The 21765-nt window shown below is 46.6% G+C and overlaps 1 long non-coding RNA gene across 1 annotated transcript; it reads right to left on the bottom strand.

Moving 5' to 3' along the window:
- Positions 1–487: 487 nt before the first annotated feature.
- On the bottom strand, positions 488–21316 carry LOC140494376 (uncharacterized). Its single transcript, XR_011963940.1, has 3 exons — positions 21213–21316; positions 9893–10034; positions 488–958 (listed from the first exon to the last, which is right to left on the bottom strand). It is a non-coding gene; the product is annotated as an uncharacterized lncRNA (long non-coding RNA).
- Positions 21317–21765: the final 449 nt, after the last annotated feature.

Raw genomic sequence — 21765 nt, 5'->3', positions numbered from 1 at the left:
AGGCTTTGTGGGGCTTCAGTACCTGAGGGCACTGTGGATGCCCTCGGGGCTGCAGGAGCGATGATGCTATTGTGATGATCCTCAGATCATCTGAGGAGTGTATTCCTTCAGTCTGGAAGCTGTTTAGATAATGTCTTATTTTGCTGTTTAGTTCCTGAGCTGGTTGTAGTCAAGCTGAGGGGGATGTCATTTCCCCCTTTTGTCTTTTGCGATGTGCTGATTTAGACCCGTTTGAATAAAGGCAAGGCTTACCAGGACCAGCAATAGCACAACTGAAATCAAACTGGCACAAAGCACCTCGACAGGGTAAAGACCATTGAGACTTGTTCTGTAAATGAACTGTCTGATCTTCTTGAGTTTTTTTATTTCAAAAATATACTTTATTCATACAAACTATTTTGATGATCTGTACAACTGGTCATGCATACATAAACATTCCATTTCTTTGTATACAGAGATCGAGTAATCATTCATATATACAGGTCTGTACATTTACAATGCATATATTTAGCTGAGGCGCTGGCAGACCTGCATGTTTTGATTGGGAATTCTTCTTCTGTTTTAGATATCCTAATCCTTGATCCAGAAATGACCAATATGATGAAGATCAAGCTTACCCTGTTATGTGGACTCATCATCGCCGGCATTCGTGCTCAAAAAGGGACTGTTTATCTGTGAGATTCAGAGCAGCCAGAGATTGTGTACCATTTACGCCACAATGATGTCCTTGTGTGCCAAGAGACGGATTCCTTCGATGCATGGAATGTTACCAAAAATGATTTCTGCAATGGTCAACGGGGTTGATGTCCAGGAAGTGAAGGGCCAGCAAGCCTCGCTCTTTGCCTCAGAGGCCTCCAAGATAATCTTCCGGTCCAGGGTCCGCTCGGTGGAGCAGGACGAGATGTGCTCACGTTTCTTCTTCCAGAAGGTGCACAAAGAGAGCTCCGTGCTCAGCAGCCTGAAGGAAGAAAATGGCTCGATAACGTCATCTCAGGCTGACGTCATAAGGATCAGCAAATCCTTCTATACCAGTCTGTATGACTCGAAGTGCAGCCTCCCAGTCGTTCCTGTCCTTTATCGTGGAGGTCTTAGACGACAAAACACGGGAGAGGCTGTACCAGCCATTATCTCTGGACGAGCTGACCAAGGCCCTCGAGTCCTTCGAAAAGAATAAAACTCCCGGAAGCGACGGCTTACCGGTCAAGCTCTATTCCGCTCTGTGGGACTTGATTGGCCAGGACATGCTGGAGGTGTATGTCAGTATGCTTCGGGCAGGTACCATGAGTGAATCCATGAGGAAAGGCATCATCACCCTCATCAACAAGCGAAAGGGGGAGAGGGAGGAAATCAGAAATTGGAGACTAATCTCACGATTGAATGCAGACTACAAAATCTTGGCAAAGGTCATCGCCAACCGGGTCAGGTCTGCTCTGGGACTGGTGATCCACCTTGACCAAACCTGTGCTGTACCGGCCAGGAAGATATCTGGGAGTCTCACACTCCTCAGGGATACGATCGCCTATGTGCAGGGCAGAGGGTTGGATCCCTGCCTCATCAGCCTGGACCAGGAGAAAGCCTTTGACAGGATATCACATACGTATATGAGAGATGTTCTCTCCAAAATGAGCTTTGGGGAGGGAACCTGTAATTGGATCAGACTGCTCTACACCAACATTGTCAGTGCAGTCTCCATCAATGGGTGGGAATCAGATAGCTTCCCAGTCAGATCCGGAGTCAGGCAGGGCTGCCCTCTCCCTCCTGCCTTGTTTGTGTGCTGTATAGAGCCATTTGCCGAGTCCATCAGGAAGGATGCGAGCCTGAGAGGGGTGACTATTCCTGTCAGCGGGGGTCTGCAAGTTAAGGCCACCCTGTACATGGATGAAGTTGCTGTTTTCTGTCCATGCACAGACCCTTGTGCATATGTGACCAGTTCAAATATGCCTCGGGGGCCAAGGTCAACCGAGGCAATTGTGAAGCCATGCTCTTCAGGAACTGGGCCAACCAATCCTTCATCCCCTTCACTGTCAGGACTGACCACCTGAAGGTGCTGGGTATTTGGTTCGGAGGGGCTGGAGCATGTGCCAAGTCTTGGGGGGAGCATATCAAGAAAGTGAGGGAGAAACCGGGCAGATGGAAGCTATGGTCACTCTCCATCGCGGGGAAAAACCATCAGGTGTGAGGCACTGTCAGTGTTGTTATATGTGGCGCAGATCTGGCCTATTCCCTGTGCAGTCGCAATCACTCGCGCCATCTTTCATTTTATATGGAGATCAAAGATGGCCAGGGTCCGAAGGGACTCGATGTACAAAGCTCTGGGCAACGGTGGGAAAACAATACACCAAATGCCACCGTCACCTTGATGGCCACATTTGTGCGTCGCTGCATCAGACTGTGTGTGGATCCCCGGTACGCAAGCACAAATTGTCACTACATACTGAGGTTCTACCTGTCCCCGGTATTGCAAAGGATGGGCCTGACCTCGCTGCCGCGGAACGCTCCGAGTAGTTGGACCATTCCCTGTCACCTATCCTTCATAGAGGAATTAATGAAGAAAAACACCTTTGACCAAAAGTCCATCAGGAAGTGGTCAGCATATAGTGACCTTGAGACCCTTCAGGAAAAGGAGAGGACAGATCCTTTTGAGAGGTTCTCTGGGCAGACTGTCAAAATCATTTGGTAGAATGCCTCATCATCAGAACTTTCCAACAAGCACCAAGACATGGCTTGGCTGGTGGTGAGAAGGGCTCTGCCTGTGAGATCCTTTGTGCACGCCTGGACTCTCTGCCACACCGCACGCTGCCCTCAAAGCAGCTGCGGAGGGGACGAGACTGTCATACATCTCCTTTGGTCTGGTTTGACTCTGGTTCCTCTCTCAGTTCCCCATTGTGTCCATCTCCATCATCTCCCCCCTTGGAAGGGGCTCGTGCGATGACCTTGCAATGATGGAGATGAACCTAGGCGGAGCGTCCGGTGACCTTAACAGCAATCGGGGTGGTGAGGAGGAACCTGGAAGGGCCCCTCCCACCGCAGCCTCCAAGTGTCCAACTCTTGATGAGAACAAAGGAGCCTGGTTCAACAGGTCGGAACACTGCTGAGGGAGGGGAGCTTTTCATGGGCAGCACAGACTTGGGAGTGAAGACCTCACAAAAGTTTAGTCAAGGAAGGAACAAATGAGGACATGTCCTCAGTCATGTGATGGAAGTTAATAGGGGAGGAGGCATCATTCCAAGGTGTGCAGAAAGCTTGACTGTAGATGGTTTTGGCTGGGGACAAGCGGATTTTACCCACAGGAGTGCATCCTTGGTGGAACGGTACCAGAGACAATAACCTCACCCAGAAAAGACCTGTCTCAGAAGTCAATTTTTATCGCCCTGCAGCCTGTGGGCAATCAGCACAATGAAGTTGGAGGTGGATCCCAAAATGAGGGCATAATTCCTCATTAATATTACCAATAAAATGGGGGCCATTGTCAGAGGACTGGCAAAAAGGAATACCAAAGTGAGGAATAATCTCTTTGAGCAAAATATTTACAAAGGTTTTGGCAGCAGTGTGGGAGGTGAGGTAAGGTTCAACCCATCTAGAAAAAAAGCATCAACAATAACCAAAACGTAGTTATGGTGCTGACACCTTTGCAACTCAATAAAGTCAAGTTGAAGAGTTTGGAAGGGTCCTTCAGGGAGGGGTATCTGCCCAGTGGGCAAGGCACACCCTTACCCAGGTTGTGTTCTTGGCAGAGGAGGCATCGAGCACTGACACTTTGGGCCATCTGCTGGAGACGAGAGTGCCACCAGATGGTCAAGAGGAGGTCAGATGTCGAGTGAGCACCACAATGAGTAGCATTGTGGAGACAGTTAATGACCCATAAGGCAACAGCATCAGATATACGAATATGACCAGCCGGAGTGGTCCAGAGTTTAGTAACAAGATTACAATAACAGCCTTGGACCACAACAGCTTTTCAGAGACAGAGGCATCCCCCTGTAAGCTAACATCATTTTAAATGATTGGCATCAGTTTGTCAGAGTTCGACTCACCCTTGTCAGAGCTTTCAGTCTGGCTCATCATTTTAAGCACAATCCTAAGATAGCCACAAGAGGCACCTTTTGCGACTTCATCAGCAGCACAATTCCCAGTGTCGACAGGGGATTGGCCAGTGGTATAGGCAGCACATTTGATAACAGAAGCCTACTTTGGGAGCAGAAGTGTGGTTAAAAGCTCTGAGAAGAGCTGGTGGTGAGAAATGGGAGGAACTGAAGATATCAAAAGCCCACGATTCTTCCAGAGCTGACCAAAATCATGCACAACCCTGAAGGTATAGTGGGAGACAGTATAAATGTTAACACGAAGGCCTGTCCCGAGGACACAGGCATGAATCAGGGCAAAAAGTTCAGCTTGTTGGGCAGAAAAGGGAGTCTCAAAAGAAGCTGATTCCAGGACAGAACCATGGTAATCAACTATCACATAGCCTGAGAGGTGAGTACCTGCATGGTCAGCAGAAGAACGACCATCAGTGAACATATTGATGTCAGGGTCTGGAATAGGGCTGTTGGAAAGATCTGGATGAATTTGGATTTCCTCATTGATGAGGAGAAAACAGTCATGATCTGGAGTGGATAAAAGTGATGGGGGATGCGCAAGGAAATCGGCAGGATTAATGATGGTACAGTACTTAAAGGTCAGCTGGGGGTTGAGGAGGTAAACCTCATCACGGTTTTGGCGAGCAGCAGTCAAATATTGAGTTACAATTGTCCCAACAGATTGATCGCTGCATAAGAACTGAAGACGACAATGTCCTGCTGAAGTGTGAGGTTTTCTGCGGACTGCAAACAAAGATAAATAGCGGTAAGGATCTGAGTACAATGGGGATGTCCTAAGGCAACAGAGTCAAGTTTAGTGGAGAAATAGGCAACCGGGTGGTGTCGATCTCCATGTAGCTGAGTGAGAACTGAGGAAGTGCAGTCATCCAGAATAGTGCAGTGAAGTTGGAAAGGTGTGTCATAGAGGGGCTTTCCCAAAGCTGGAGCGTCGAAATCTTGCTTTGCCTCTGAGGAGAGCTCGAAGGTATCTTCATAGGAAGTAAAAGGCGTCAACATCTTAACAAGGAGGGCAGTGTTACGGATCCATTGTCAGCAGAAGTTGATCATGCCCAGCCACTGGCGTACCTGTTTCGCAGTTGTCGGGACCGGGAAGTTGACAATAGTAGTGATGCGGCTCTGTTCAAGAGAGCGTGAGTCAGCTGACAAGATGAAACCTAGAAACTTTACTTGGCGTTGTGCAATTGAGACCTTTTTGGGAGAGACAACATGTCCCAGACATTTCAGATAGTTGAGGAGGAGGATGACATCAGAGCGGTTAGATTCTTCATTCAGACTGGCAACAAGGAGGTCATTGACATATTGGATCAGTGCAACCCACCTGTTAGGGTGACAGACCGAAATTGTTTCCATAAGGCCTGAGAGAAAAGGGTTGGAGAATGTATGAAGCTAGAGGTAGTCAAGTCCACATCAACTGCTGGCCATTAAAAGTAAAGGCAAATAGGTACTGACTGTCTTCGTGAGGAGGCAGAGAGAAAAAAGCATGTTGCAGGTCAACAGCAGTGAAAAATGTAGTGTCTGATGGTACCGAGGCTAGATTTGGAACCAGGGCATGAAGTGTTGGGAGCTCTTAAGTCTTGAACCAGTCTATACTGGTCTGGCTTGCCAGGTTTTGGGACAGCCGTAATTGGAATGTTACAGGGTGATTGGCAAGGGACCAGGATGCCTTGGTGGAGAAAGTCATCAGTTACAGCAGTGAGGCTCGGTATTGCCTGTTGTTTCAGCGGGCATTGGCAGATGGATGGTAGAGTAACATTTGGTTTTAGAGCGGTCCGTCCGTCTAACATGAGATGATGTTTCAGCCCATACATCAGGGTGGACACAATCAAGGACATCCCGACTTTCATGGTGCAGGAGTGTGGTCCGGTAAGAGGTAGGATTTGGATAGTAGAGGATAGTTATCCCTCCTTGGAGTGTTTGCAGATGATAGCAGTGTGGATCAGCCCTGGTGATTGCACGGTGGATCAAAGAGCCCAGGTCTTTAGTGTGATGAGGCGGATTGACCTTCCGGGTGATGTGAGGGACTGTTTCCATAGGTGAGTGGGTATTTGAACATAATTTGCTTCACCATCTGGCCAGAATTGGTATAGTCCATTCAGTACCAATGAAATCCCTGAAAAAAATCTTCAAGGGATTGGTCTTGGACTGTCCGATTGTAAGCAAGGGTGACATGACTTCCAGAGCTTTGGGGGTCAAGTGACCACCATTGGGGTTTAGTGGACATGTCCAGTTGGCATTCACCTGAGTCAGAATCAAATTGGACACCAGCAGGGGAACAGGCAAATTTGACTTGAAAGGCACACAGGAGATCTCATCCCATTAGATTTCAGGATAATGTGGCAGTAATCACAAGGCGGTGATCCAGGGAATAGCCTTGGAAATAGACAGGAACTGGATCAGAAACTGGATAACGATGGGTTTCTCCACGAAAGCTAGATAATATTTGGGTCTTCTTAGAGATTGGAGAGTTCTTGTCAGATTTCACTGAGGACATTGGGGCTCCTGTGTCAATCAGAAAGGGATACCTTCTATTTTCAACTTTAAGTAAGACTGTAGGTTCCTGCTTGCAAGACACAGACTTCAAAGGAAAGTCACTTAGTCATTGGGAAAAGGGGTTTTTTGTGAAAAATTAGTGAGTCATCCTCTGCCTCTCGCTTGCATCAAAGGGTGATTATTGCTCGGGAGCTTCCCTCATCGTAAGGGTCCTGGGGGTAATTTCCATATCTACCTCCTTGGCTCCCCCTTGTTGCCCCTTTGGAACAATTAGAAACCCAATGAAAAGGTTGGCCACAATTGAAACAGCCACATGTCGGCAGGCACAAGCACAGTGATATGGGTCACCATGATTAAAACGGCTCTGAGGGAGTTGTCTGGGAGGGACCCCCAGCCACGTCCATGGCCTCGAAAGGGTGAAGGACTAATACTACAACGCATAGGTAGTTATTGAGAAGTCTCTTCGTGGACAACAAATTTCGACTTCACGTGAGTCGATGCCTTGTCTTTACTCTGATGTTGCCACAAAGCATTAATGGAACAGTGGAGTTGATTGGGATTAGTGTCGACCCAGTCCAGGTTATTTGCCTTGACTGCAAAGGTGACAGAGGGTGGCCGACAGTTCAATAACATAGAGTTATATTTAGCATTGACAACATGGAAATTCAAAACTCGATCCCCAGAATAGGATTCATAACATTCTCTGAAGCATTCAGCAAAGTATTCAGCAGACTCCTAACGTTTAGAGTGAGGTTCGAGGATATGAGTAGGTCAATAGGTTTCATCAGTATGGTGGATGCAGCAGCAAGGATATCATCCTGTCGCTGCTGACCCTGAACCATGACGTTGGCGAGGGCAGCAAAATCATTTTAACCAATGCGTTCAGTGGAACAGGCATATTCATTGCAGATAAGGATCTGTTGAATAAGGGCCCAAAGGTCATAGAGTCATAGAGATGTGCAGCATGGAAACAGACCCTTCGGTCCAACCTGTCCATGCCGACCAGATATCCCAACCTAATCTAGTCCCACCTGCTAGCTACCGGCCCATAACCCTCCAAACCCTTCCTATTCATATGCCCATCCAAATGCCTCTTAAATGTTGCAATTGTACCAGCCTCCACCACGTCCTCTGGCAGCTCATTCCATACATGTACCACCCTCTGCGTGAAAACGTTGCCCCTTAGGTCTCTTTTATATCTTTCCCCTCTCGCCCTCTAGTTCTGGACTCCCCCACCTCAGGGAAAAGACTTTTCCCAAGTCCATCTCCCAAGTCCTCAGAAAAGTTTCACAACAACTTTCCAATAGGCAGCAGACCAGAATTGCACACAATATTCCAAGTGTCCTAACCAATATCCTGTACAGCCGCAACATGACCTCCCAACTCCTGTACTCAATACTCTGACCAATAAAGAAAAGCATACCAAACGCATTCTTCACTATCCGATCTACCTGCGACTCCACTTTCAAGAAGCTATGAACCTACACTCCAAGGTCTCTTTGTTCAGCAACACTCCCTAGGACCTTACCATTAAGTGTATAAGTCCTGTTAAGATTTGCTTTCCCAAAATGCAGCACCTCGCATTTATCTGAATTAAACTCCATCTGCCACTTCTCTGCCCAGCTCTTGTGCAGTGCTGTCATAAACTTTAATTGTCGTGCTAGGGAAATCAACGAACTGTTGGGAGCCTTGTGGCGGTCCGGAGCATTACAGAGAGAATGGACCTAATTCCATTCAGGGATAGTGGAGTTTTGACCAGCAATGCTAGCCTGTGGATTTGGCAGTTGTCTCCTGGGGAACAAGCCCAGAGCAAGCATGTCATCTCCCAAATCCTCAGAAAAGGAACTCAGCGAGGTTTCTGATCACTGGACGAGTTGTGGCAAGACATGGTAAGACTTTTCAGAAGACTGGTGAGATCTCGACTTTAGTTGACTGCAAGTATTCCAAGCAACAGAGTCGATAAACTGAGAAGGGGCCAGAGGGAGAGGCATAGCTACAGCAGCAGCATATGTCCGAGGATGAGCTGCAGCTGCCGAACTAATGGGAATCTGAGGAGCATGAGAAGATGCGGCGATAGCAAGGGTGAGTCCAGGTGGGAGAATGACAGGGGCCAGTGGCAGGGGAACAACAGGGATTTGTGAATTAGATGCAATAACAGTTTGGTAAACAGGAGGTTGAATAATCTGTGCGAAAGGGGTTCGGGCAGGGGGTGCTTGACTTGTTGATGCGGCAGGGGCTGGAATAGCTGGGGTTGATTTAAGATTCGCTTGTGGGTTAGGTGGGGATAGGGAGGTGGTGGTGCAAGATGCATTTAGGAACACCAATCATTGAAATCTGAATTTTTGTTGTCTCCCTCACCCAAATCAAGGCCAACCATCAAACTGCACAGTTCTTTTTGTTTATCAGTCAACGGTGACTTTTATTTTTGTTTCTGTTGACGTTTGACACGAGAACGTTCATTTTTGAGGATGTCGGTTGATTTCATGATATGATTATTATTCAATTCAATTCCAAATTTGGTGGCAGTATCCAGTAGCTGCCACAATCCAATCAATTCTTTCATTTCTGAGCCTAGGTTTCAGCGACAAATCAGTTGTTGGGTTGATTTAACCAATTGAGGACCTTTAGGGCTGTTCAGTGGCCACTGCTCATCACCCAATGTCTTATTTAAGGGCCTGAAAGTGTTTGCAGGCTTTCAGACTTATCTGGATACTTTTCACATAGTTTCACCAATGACGAAGACAGATCTTCTGTCTTATCTATATTATTACCCATATTAAAACAACCTTCCTTTTATAGTCCCAATTTAAGGCCTTCACTATTCAACAACCCGACAACAAACAACAAAACTAATGACTTTCACAAACTCTTCTCACCTTTCCAAAACCACCAGCAGTCTTGTTACAATGTATCACAATACTTGCTTATCTCGTCTTTCACAGAACAGTTTGGAACTCAATTCAGATAACATCAATTCGACCCAATCTGAGTCCCCAACTCATTTGAAATACTTCCTCATTGAAATACTCCCTGACTCCTTTTTATCAGAGTCCCTGACTCTACTTCGGATCCCCATTTGCAGGTCCCCAACTTGTTACTGGGAGTCTCTGACTCCTTTTTTAAGAGTCCCAACTTTATTTTGGATGCCCGATCAGCAGGTCCCTGACCTGTTAATGGAGTCCTTTTTTTCACAATAAATTCTTACCAGACCGATCCTTTTCGTGCTGGACTTATACGATAGACAGTGAGGGGTTGAGTCAACCGCGATTTGAATGTTAGAAAAACCAAACGGAGAGAATACTCACGTCTGGCCGGCCGATTCCTCTGCACTCAATACTAGAGGACTCAAGGCTCTTACAACGCTTCTCACAATCCATCCATACCGAGTCCGAGTCACAGCACCAGATGAAGATCTGGACCCCCAGCTGAGCCTCTCGGTTCCATGATCTGTCAATAAACATTCACAATCAGTCTGGCTGTTTAGACTTCACTCTTTATTTTTCATATGGCCAGGCACAGAGTATCCAGAAATACAGAGATTATGCAGTTCCACGTTCCTCGGAGGGCCTGCACACATTCTTAAACCAAAGACATTTTTATGCCTTTCTTAAGGAAGGGTACAGGCCAACATTGTATAGTACATTCAAACAATTACCAATTAATACACGATACTGCTTTATTTGACAGCTATTTAGTCCAATGATATTTCCTGGGAACTAACTTTATTTTCCAACTCTCAGGCCACCCTTATCTCACTAATCGAGCCATTGCACCTGCATCTGAAAGTCTCTCAGAATGGCCAGTAATGTCTTATCTTGTCAAGTTATTTCTGTGTTTTAAAGGGTGCATTGTCTGCTTATCTCTATTGACTAGACTGTGGTTAGTCGGTTATGCAGCTCTTGCAGAATTAGCAATTAGTAACTGAAAAGTCTTTTTATGCAGCTTTAGTAGAATTGTCAGTTTGCAGCCTCAGAGACATTTTGCCATGTTTGCATCGAGAAGCCCTCTTGAAGCTGAAGTCATTAAGAGCCTCTGTTACGTGGTTTCCCCTGACAACAACCAGTTACTTCAGCCTGTATTCAGGTTTCAGATCCTTAGTGGTGCATATAGGCATCAATGATATAGATAAAAAAATCAAATGAGGTCCCGCCAGCAGAATTTTGGGAGTTAGGAGCCAAGTTAAAAAGTAGAACCTAAGAGGTAGTAATCTCAGGATTGCTACCAGTGCCATGTACTAGACAGAGTAGAAATGAAAGAATGCACAGATGAACTTCGGGCTTGGATTAGTTCCTGGGGATATGATGTTATTGCTATTACTGAGACTTGGTTGAGGAAAGGGCAAGATTGGCAACTATCCCAGGATATTCAGGCAGGACAGAGAGGGGAGTAAAAGAAAGAGTTGCATGAAACATCAGAGAAAATGTCACAGCTGTGTTGAAGGAGAGCAGTATGCAGAACCCGTGCAGTGAGGCAATTGGGCAGAGCTCAGAAACAGGAATGGTGGGGTAACAATGTTGGGGCTGTACGATAGGCCTCCCAACAGCGAGGGTGAGATAGAGTTACAAATATGGAAACAGATTATAGAAAGATGTAGGAGCAATATGGTGGTGGTGATAGGAGATTTTAACTTTTCCCAATATTGACTGGCATTTAATTAGTGTTCGAGGTTTAGATGTAGCAGAGTTTGTAAAGAGCATTGTTATGAAGTTGGAGACGTGTACTGTACCTTTCAGGGAGCTGAAACTTCTGGCTGGCACAAAGTGTGCTGAAAAATTCAAAAATGTAACATTTGGTTGTGCAAGAAATAGCTGGAGCTGCATTGCCATTGTACACAACAAATTCAAATTCAGTTCAAATTCTGCCCCAGATACCAAAATCCAATTGAGTTTGTATTTTACAGTTTTGGATGACATCAAAGCAATGAGCTGGTCAGATGCCTTAGGGTATATAAAATCGAGTATTGCAAACAGCAGCCAAGCACCAACAACTGCCTGCAGCATAGCTCTTTGAAAGGTACCTGTCCATCAGAAATTCGGGCAGCAGAAATGTAACAGATTACGGCATGAGGTGAGATTCTCTATGCGTCTGGTTTAAATTAACAGAAAGGTTTCCCCTGTGTCGGTACAAACATCCAGCAGGGCTTTTTTAGAGCTGTATGTAAATAGTCCACCTTGGGAAGAGGCCATACTGGACCTGGTGTTGGGGAATAAGCTCAACCAGGTGGTTGAAATTCCAATAGGGGATTACTTAGGGAATACTGATCACAGTTCTGTGAGTTTTAAAATACTCATGGACAAAGACAAGAGTGAAGAAAACTAAATTTGGGGAAGGCCAACTGTACCAAAATTCGACAGGAGCTGGGGAATGTAGCTTGGGAACAGCTGTTTGAGGGTAAATCCACATTTGATATGCGGCAGGATTTTAAAGAAAGATTGATTGGAGTGCATGGCAGACATATCCCTGTGAAAACAAGGGATTAAAAACGGCATGATTAGGGAACTATGGATGACAGGGGAAATTGTGAGTCTAGCTAAGAGAAAAAAGGAAACATACATAAGGTCTAGACGACTGAAGACAGACAAAGCTTTGGAAGAATATTGGGAAAGGAGGACCAATCTGAAACACGGAATTAAGAGGGCTAAAAGAACTCATGAAATAGCTTTAGCAAACAAGGTTAAGGAAAATCCCAAAGCATTTTATTCATATATAACAATCAAGAGAGTAACAAGAGAAAGGGTTGGCCTACTCAAGGGCAAAGCAGGAAAGATATGTGTGGAGTGAGAGAAAATGAGTAAGATTCTTAATGAGTACTTTGCATCAGTATTCACCGAGGAGAGGGACATGATGGATGTTTAGGTTTGGCATAGATGTTTGATTACTCGAGGTCAAGTCAGCATAAGGAGAGAGGAAATGTTGGGTATTCTAAAAGGCATTAAGGCGGAAAAGTCCCCAGGTCTGGATGGGGTCTATCCCAGGTTACTGAAGTGAAAGAGGAAATAGGAAAGAGGAAAGAGGAAATAGCTGAGCATTAACAGATATCTATGCAGCATCCTTGAACATGTGTTAGGTACTGGAGGACTGGATAATTGCTAATGTTGTCCCCTTTTTTAAGAAGGGTAGCAAGAATAATCCAGATAATTATTGACTGGTGAGCCTGACGTCAGTGATAAGTAAGCTGCTGGAGAAGGTACTGAGGGATAGGATGCATTTGAAAGAAAATGGGTTGATGAATGATAGGCAACATGGTTTTGTGCAAAGAAGGTCATGTCTTACCAGTATAATAGAGTTCATTGAGAAAGTGACAAATTTGATTTAAGTGGCTGCAGATGTCAAAGACATTGACTTCAGTAAGGTATTTGATAAGGCTACCCACGGTAGGCTGATGGAGAAAGTGAAGTCACATGGGGTCCAGGGTATACTAACCTGATGAATAGAGAACTGGCTGGGCAACAGGAGACAAAGAGTAGTAGTGGAAACATGTTTCTCAAAATGGAGAACAGTGACCAGTGGTGTTCCACAAGGCTCTGTGCTGGGACTACTGCTGTTAATGGTGAACATAAATGATCTGGAAGAAAGTGTAGATGGTCTGATTAGCAAGTTTGCAGATGACACTAAGATTGGTGGAGTAGCAAATACTGAAGGGGACGGTCAGAGATTGCAGCAGAATGTAGATAGATTGGAGAATTGAGCAGAAAAATGGCAGATGGAGTTCAATCTGGGAAAATGTGAGGTGATGCATTTTGGAAGATACAGTTCAAGAGCGATAAATGGAAAAGTCCAGGGGAAAATTGATATACAGAGAGATCTGGGAGTTCAGGTCCATTGTATCCTGAAGGTGGCAACGTAGATCAGTAGAGTGGTCGAGAAGGCACACGGCATGCTTTCCTTCATCAGACAGGGTATTGAGTACAAGAGTTGGCAGGTCGTGTTAGAGTTGTATTAGACTTTGGTTTGGCCACATTTAGAGTACAGCATACAGTTCTGTTTGCCACATTACTGAAAGGATGTGGATGCTTTGGAGAGGGTGCAGAGGAGATTGACTGGGATGCTGCCTAGTATGGAGGACGCTAGCTGTGAAGACAGGTTGAGTAGATTAGGATTATTTCCATTGGAAAGATGAATGTTGAGGGGGCACCTGATTGAGATCTACAAAATCATGAGAGGTATGGACATGGTAGATAGCAAGAAGCTTTTTCCCAGAGTGGGGGTTTCAATTAATAGAGGTCACAAGTTCAAGGTAAGAGTGGAAACATTTAAGGGAAATACCAGTGGAAAGTTCTTTACACAGAAGGTGGTGGGTTCCTGGAACCAAATTGCCAGCAGAGCTGGTAGAGTCAGGCACGATAGCGTCATTTAAGATGTATCCAGACAGATACATGAATGGGCAAGGGGCAGGAGGATACAGATCCTTAAAAAATAGGTGACAAGTTTAGGTAGAAGATCTAGATCGGTGCAGGCTTGGAGGGCTGAAGGGCCTGTTCCTGTGCTGTATTTTTCTACGTTCTTTTCTCTTTGGTCTGAGATCAGCAACTCCTCTCAGAATCAAATGCAGCACCAAGTTGTGAATCACAATGAGTTACAGGAGAGAGGGATCGAGGCAGTAGATCAGGAATGAAAATTGGAGCAGGGACTGGTAACAGCGGCTTCATTCTTCTTGGTGTTTAACTGGAGTTAGTTTATCAGAGTGAAGAGACCCAGGCACCAGAATGGACCATGAGACTGTTCTTGGGTTAATTTACTTTCAGCTGAAGAGAAGGAGCAGAAACTGGGGGGTTTGGAGAAACCACCTTCACATGAATGGCTCCAGCAGTAAGAAATTTCAGTCAGAAAGTTAGATTGGAGAAGGCTGGCGGAAGATTTGAAAGAAGTTTTCAAAATCATGCACAGCCTACCCAGAGTAGATAATGTGACGCCATGCTGACTAGTATGTCATGGTGCCATAGTCTTACCAGACCATAAGGGGCTGCTTCCTCATTCAAGAGAGAATCAAGTGGTGATGGTTTAATCTGAGGGTCAGCAAACCTCAGGCAAGGGAAGAGGTTGAGAAGGAAAGCCCTTCATGGGAACCTGAAACTGGCAATGGGTATTAAACCCACTGTTGACATCACACTGCTCTGCAAACCATTGACCCAGACAACTGGGCTCAACCAAATCCCTCCCAGTAGTAGAAGCATTGAGAATAAGAGGGTCGATTGCAAATACATTGCAAGAGAAGGAAATGGATGTGAGAAAGAAACTTCACTCAGCGAGTAATTAGATCTGGAAGACATTGCATGGAACAGTGGTTTTGGCAGAGTCAATCAAGGGCACTAGATGATTAATTGATGATAAACAATGTAAAAGAATGGCACATGGTCAGAAAGCTTGGACACAATGGGCCAACTGGCCTGTTTCTGTGCTTTTATAATTTGGTGAATCACAATTGCTAATTGAATCTCCATACAGTCAGTTTTGAAAATCAGACTAACATCTGCCATTCTGTATGTGAGTGAGGGAGGATTAGATCAATGTTTTGTGATGACTAATGACTGGAGTACTGCAGAGATTGGGACTGGGACCCCAGCTATTCACAAGATATACCAACAATGCAGATAACAGATCAAAATGTAATGTATCAAAATTTGCAGATAACACAAAGGTATGTTAAATGGTCAGCTTTGAGGAGGATGTAAAGCTAATTGGATTGGCTGCGTTAGTGGGCAATTTGCGTGATAGATACAATTTTGTGTGGATAAATGTGAAGTTTTCCACTTTGGTAACAAAACCAGAAAGGCAGGTTATTTTAATGGCTGTAAATTGGGAGAAGGGTGTTTTTGTGTATGAGTCACTGAAAGGAAGTGTGTTGGTGCAGTAGGCAGTGAAGAAGGCTAACTACATGTTGGCATTCATAGCAAGAGGAAAGGAATAACATGTCTCACTGTGATTAAACAGGGCATTGGTGAGGCCACATCTGAAATACCGGGTGCAGTTTTGGTATCCTTGTTTGGGAAAGAATGTTCTTGCGATCGAGGGAGTGCAGTGAAGATTTACCAGATTGAATCCTGAGATGACAGGATTGACACATGAGGAGAGATTGAGGTAAGGATTGTATTCATCGGAATTTAGAATGAGGGATCACATAGAAACCTATAAAATTCTGCTGGGGCCAGCCAGGTTAAATGTAAGAAGGATATTCCTGATGGGGGCGTGTCGAGAGCCATGGGACACAGTTTAAGGTTTAGGGGTAAATCTTTTAGAGCTGAGATGAGGAGAAGTGTCTTCACCCAGAGAGTGGTGAGCCTGTGGAATTCACACCACAGAAAGCAGTTGAGGCCAAACAGTGTGTTTTAAAGAAGGAAATAGATATAGATCATGTGGTTCAAGGGACATTGGGGAAGGGTGGATTTAATGTATTGAGCTCAATGATCAGCCATGATCATATTGAATCATGGCTCAAGGGATCAAACAGTCGCCTCAGGCTCCTATTATCTATGTTTATATAAAGTGAGATATGGAGAATGTGAGGACTGCAGATACTGGAGATCAGAGCTGAAAAATGTGTTGCTGGAAAAGTGCAGCAGGTCAGGCAGCATCCAAGGAGCAGAAGAATCGACGTTTCGGGCATAAGCCCTTCTTCAGGAATGAGGAGGGTGTGCCAAGCAGGCTAAGATAAAAGGTAGGGAGGAGGGACTTGGGGGAGGGGCGTTGGGAATGCAATAGGTGGAAGGAGGTTAAGGTGAGGGTGATAGGCCGGAGAAGGGGTGGGGGCGGAGAGGTCGGGAAGAAGATTGCAGGTCAAAAAGGCGGTGCTGAGTCCGAGGGTTGGGATTGGGATAAGGTGGGGGTGAGGGGAAATCAGAAAGCTGGAGAAATCTGCATTCATCCCTTGTGGTTGGAGGGTTCCTAGGCAGAAGATGAGGCGCTCTTCCTCCAGGCATCGTGTTGCCATGGTCTGGTGATGGAGGAGGCCAAGGACCTGAATGTCCTTGGTGGAGTGGGAGGGGGAATTAAAGTGTTCAGCCATGGGGCAGTTGGGTTGGTTGTTGCGGGTGTCCCAGAGGTGTTCTCTGAAACGTTCCGATGTATAGGAGGCCACATCGGGTGCAGCGGATGCAGTAAATGATGTACGTGGAGGTGCAGGTGAATTTGTGATGAATATGGAAGGATCCCTTGGGGCCTTGGAAGGAAGTGAGGGGGGAGGTGGGCGCAAGTTTTGCATTTCTTGCATTTGCAGGGGAAGGTGCTGGGAGTGGAGGTTGGGTTGGTGGGGGGTGTGGATCTGACGTGGGAGTTAAACATAGAACATAGAACATAGAACAATACAGCACAGAACAGGCCCTTCGGCCCACGATGTTGTGCCAAACTTCTATCCTAGATTAAGCACCCATCCATGTACCTATCGAAATACCACTTAAAGGTCGCCAATGATTCTGACTCTACCACTCCCACGGGCAGCGCATTCCATGCCCCCACCACTCTCTGGGCGGCACGGTGGCACAGTGGTTAGCACTGCTGCCTCACAGCGCCAGAGACCCGGGTTCAATTCCCGCCTCAGGCGACTGACTGTGTGGAGTTTGCACGTACTCCCCGTGTCTGTGTGGGTTTCCTCCGGGTGCTCCGGTTTCCTCCCACACTCCAAAGATGTGCAGGTCAGGTAAATTGGCCATGCTAAATTGTCCGTAGTGTTAGGTAAGGGGTAGATATATATATAGATGTCGGGGTATGGGTGGGTTATGCTTCGGCGGGGCGGTGTGGACTTGTTGGGCCGAAGGGCCTGTTTCCACACTGTAAGTAATCTAATCTAATCTAATCTAATCTAAAGAACCTTCCCCTGACAACCCCCTATACCTTCCACCTTTCACCTTAAATTTATGTCCCCTTGTAACACTCTGTTGTACCCGGGGAAAAAGTTTCTGACTGTCTACTCTATCTATTCCTCTGATCATCTTATAAACCTCTATCAAGTCACCCCTCATCCTTCGCCGTTCCAACGAGAAAAGGCCGAGAACTCTCAACCTATCCTCGTATGACCTATTCTCCATTCCAGGTAACATCCTGGTAAATCTTCTCTGCACCCTCTCTAAAGCTTCCACATCTTTCCTAAAGTGAGGTGACCAGAACTGCACACAGTACTCCAAATGTGGCCTAACCAAAGTCCTGTACAGCTGCAACATCACTTCACAACTCTTGAATTCAATCCCTCTGCTAATGAACGATAATACACCATAGGCCTTCTTGCAAACTCTATCCACCTGAGTGGCAACTTTCAAAGATCTATGTACATAGACCCCAAGATCCCTCTGTTCCTCCACCTGACTAAGAACCCTATCATTAACCTTATATTCCGCATTCTTATTTGCTCTTCCAAAATGGACAACCTCACACTTGGCAGGGTTGAACTCCATCTGCCACTCCTCAGCCCAGCTCTGCATCATATCTAAGTCCCTTTGCAAACGACAAATGCCCTCCTCACTGTCCACAACTCCATCTATCTTCGTATCATCTGCGAATTTACTGACACACCCTTCGACTCCCTCATCCAGGTCATTAATAAAAATTACAAACAGCAGAGGACCCAGAACTGATCCCTGCGGACCTCCACTTGTAACTGGGCTCCAGGCTGAATATTTACCATCTACCACCACTCTCTGACTTCGACCGGTTAGCCACTTTTCTATCCAATTGGCCAAATTTCCCTCTATCCCATGCCTCCTGACTTTCCACATAAGCCTACCATGGGGAACCTTATCAAATGCCTTACTAAAATCCATGTACACTACATCCACTGCTCTACCCTCATCCACATGCTTGGTCACCTCCTCGAAGAATTCAATAAGACTTGTAAGGCAAGACCTACCCTTCACAAATCCGTGCTGGCTGTCCCTAATCAAGCAGTGTCTTTCCAGATACTCATAAATCCTATTCCTCTGTACCCTTTCCATTACTTTGCCTACCACAGAAGTAAGACTAACTGGTCTGTAATTCCCGGGGTTATCCCAATTCCCTTTTTTGAACAGGGGCACAACATTCGCTACTCTCCAGTCCCCTGGTACCACCCCAGTTGCCAGTGAAGACGAGAAGATCATTGCCAACGGTACTGCAATTTCCTCTCTTGCTTCCCACATAATCCTAGGATATATCCCGTCAGGCCCGGGGGACTTGTCTATCCTCAAGTTGTTCAAAATGCCCAACACATCTTCCTTCCTAACAAGTATCTCTTCTAGCTTACCAGTCTGTTTCACACTCTCCTCTTCAACAATACGGTCCCTCTCGTTCGTAAATACTGAAGAGAAGTACTTGTACAAGACCTCTCCTATCTCTTCCGACTCAATACACAATCTCCCACTACTGTCCTTGATCGGACCTACCCTCGTTCTCGTCATTCTCAGGTTTCTCACATACGCATAAAATGCCTTGGGGTTATCCTTGATCCTACCCGCCAAGGATTTTTCATGCCCTCTCTTAGCTCTCCTAATCCCTTTCTTCAGGTCCCTTCTGGCTATCCTGTATCCCTCCACTGCTCTGTCTGAACCCTGTTTCCTCAACCTTATGTAAGCCTCCTTCTTCCTCTTTACTAGACATTCAACCTCCCTCGTCAACCAAGGCTTCCTCACATGACCATCTCTTTCCTGCCTGATAGGTACATACATATCAAGGACACGTCGTATCTGCTCCTTGAAAAAGTTCCACATTTCCACCACATCCTTCCCTGACAGCCTATGCTCCCAACTTATGCTCCTCAAATCCTGTCTTACAGCATCGTAATTTCCCTTCCCCCAATTGTAAAATCTACCTTGTAGTGCGCACCTATCCCACTCCATAACCAAGGTGAAAGTCACAGAATTGTGGTCACCATCACCAAAATGTTCACCCACTAACAAGCCCATCACTTGTCCCGGTTCATTACCGAGTACCATGGCCTCCCCTCTGGTTGGACAATCTACATATTGAGTTAGAAAAGCTTCCTGGACACACTGCACAAACACCGCCCCATCCAATCTACTCGATCTAAAGAGCTTCTAATCAATATTTGGGAAGTTGAAGTCGCTTCTGCACCTTTCCAAAATCTGTTTCCCAACCTGTTTCTCCACATCTCTGCTGCTATTGGGAGGCCTATAGTAAACATCCAACAAGGTGACTGCACCTTTCCTATTTCTGACTTCAGCCCATACTACCCCCAAAGGCAGATCGCCCTCGAACTGCCTTTCTGCAGCCGTTATACCATTTCTAATGAGCAATGCCACCCCCCCTCCTTTTTTACCACCCTCCCTAATCTTACTGAAACATCTGTAACCAGGAACCTCCAACAGCCATTTCTGTCCCTCATCTATCCACGTTTCCGTGATGGCCACAACATCGTAGTCCCAGGTACCGATCCACGCCTTAAGTTCACCCACCTTATTTCTGATACTCCTTGCGTTGAAGTATATGCACTTGAGCCCATCTCTGTGTCCGCAAGTATTCCCTGTCAGTGCTACCTCTCCACAGCCTCCCTACAGTCTTGGACATTCTGACACACAGCTAGCTTCCTTGCTGGACACTACAAGTCCGTATCCCATCCCCCTGCCAAATTAGTTTAAACCCCCCCCGAAGAGTGCTAGCAAACCTACCCCCCAGGATATTGGTGCCCTTCTGGTTCAGGTGCAAGCCGTCCTGTTTGTACAGGTCCCACCTTCCCCAGAATGCAGTCCAATTGTCCAAATACTTGAAGCCCTCCCTCCTACACCATCCTTGCAGCCACGTGTTCAACTGCACTCTCTCCCTATTCCTTGCCTCACTGTCACGTGGCACTGGCAACAACCCAGAGATGACGACTCTGTCTGTCCTAGCTTTTAGCTTCCAGCCTAACTCCCTGAGCTCTTGAATGACCTCCCCACCCCTCTTCCTACCTGTCGTTGGTGCCAATGTGTACCACGACTTCTGGCTGCACACCCTCCCCCTTAAGGATTCTGAAGACACGGTCCGAGACGTCTCGGACCCTGGCACCCGGGAGGCAACAAACCATCCGAGAGTCTCGCTCATGTCCACAGAACCGCCTGTCCGTCCCTCTAACTAGAGAGTCTCCTATAACTAGCGGTCTCCTCCTCTCCCCCTTTCCCTTCTGAGTCTCAGAGGCAGACCTCACGCCACAGACCCCTTCACTGCAGCTTACACCTGCAAGGCTGTCGCCCCCAACAGTTTCCAAAGCTGTATACTTATTATTTAGGGGAACCCTGCACTGCCTGCTTCTTCCCCTTCCCACCTCTAACTGTTACCCAGCTACCTCTGTTCTCCGGCGTAACTATGTCCCTGTAGCTTCTATCAATCACCCTCTCAGCCTCTCGAATAATCCTCAGTTCATCCAACTTCAGTTCCAGTTCCCTAACTCGTTCGGTGAGGAGCAGGATCTGACTGCATTTCCTGCAGACGAAGTCGGCAGGAGTATCGGTGGTCACCCCTACCTCAAACATCCTGCAGGAGGAACATTCCACCGCCTGCGCTGCCATGACTGTACACTTTGTCTCCAAAACAAGAACACTGAGTCAATAACACTGAGTCGCTTACCTGTGGACTTTAAAGTTAGGTTAGAGGAGGAGGGTGGAAGGGAGGCCCTACGAAGTAGGGCCTGGGGTCGAGAACACACCCACTCAAATACTAATCACTTACCTTCCCGACCAGCTCTGCGCTCCAACCTCACTTCCGTCCAGCTCGCGCCGCTCTCTGCGGTGAAAAGTCTCCCGGGTTCGCTTTTACTCGGCCGCTGCTCCCAGTTGCGGAGGAAGTGGTTTTTCCGGAACGCTGATAGGGATGGGGAGGGAAATATATCCTTGGTGGTGGGGTCTGTTTGGAGGTGGCAGAAATGATGAAGGATGGTACGATGTATCTGGAGGTTGGTGGGGTGGTAGGTGAGGACCAGTGGGGTTCTGTCCTGGTGGCGATTGGAGGGGCAGGGTTCAAGGGCAGAGGAGTGGGAAGAGGAGGAGATGCGGTGGAGAGCATCGTCAACCACGTCTGAAGGGAAATTGCGGTCTTTGAAGAAGGAGGCCATCTGGGTTGTTCGGTCTTGGAATCGGTCCTCCTGGGAGCAGATGCAGCGGAGGTGAAGGAATTGGGAATATGGGATGGCATTTTTACTGGGGGCAGGGTGGGAGGAGGTGAAATCTAGGGAGCTGTGGGAGTCGGTTGGTTTATAGTAAATGTCTGTGTTGAGTCGGTCGCC

This window comes from Chiloscyllium punctatum, chromosome 24 (assembly GCF_047496795.1).
Source record: "Chiloscyllium punctatum isolate Juve2018m chromosome 24, sChiPun1.3, whole genome shotgun sequence".
NCBI classification, from domain to species: domain Eukaryota; kingdom Metazoa; phylum Chordata; class Chondrichthyes; order Orectolobiformes; family Hemiscylliidae; genus Chiloscyllium; species Chiloscyllium punctatum.
The sequence above is the reverse complement of the archived record's forward strand: the minus strand, read 5'-3'. Positions and strand labels throughout refer to the sequence as shown.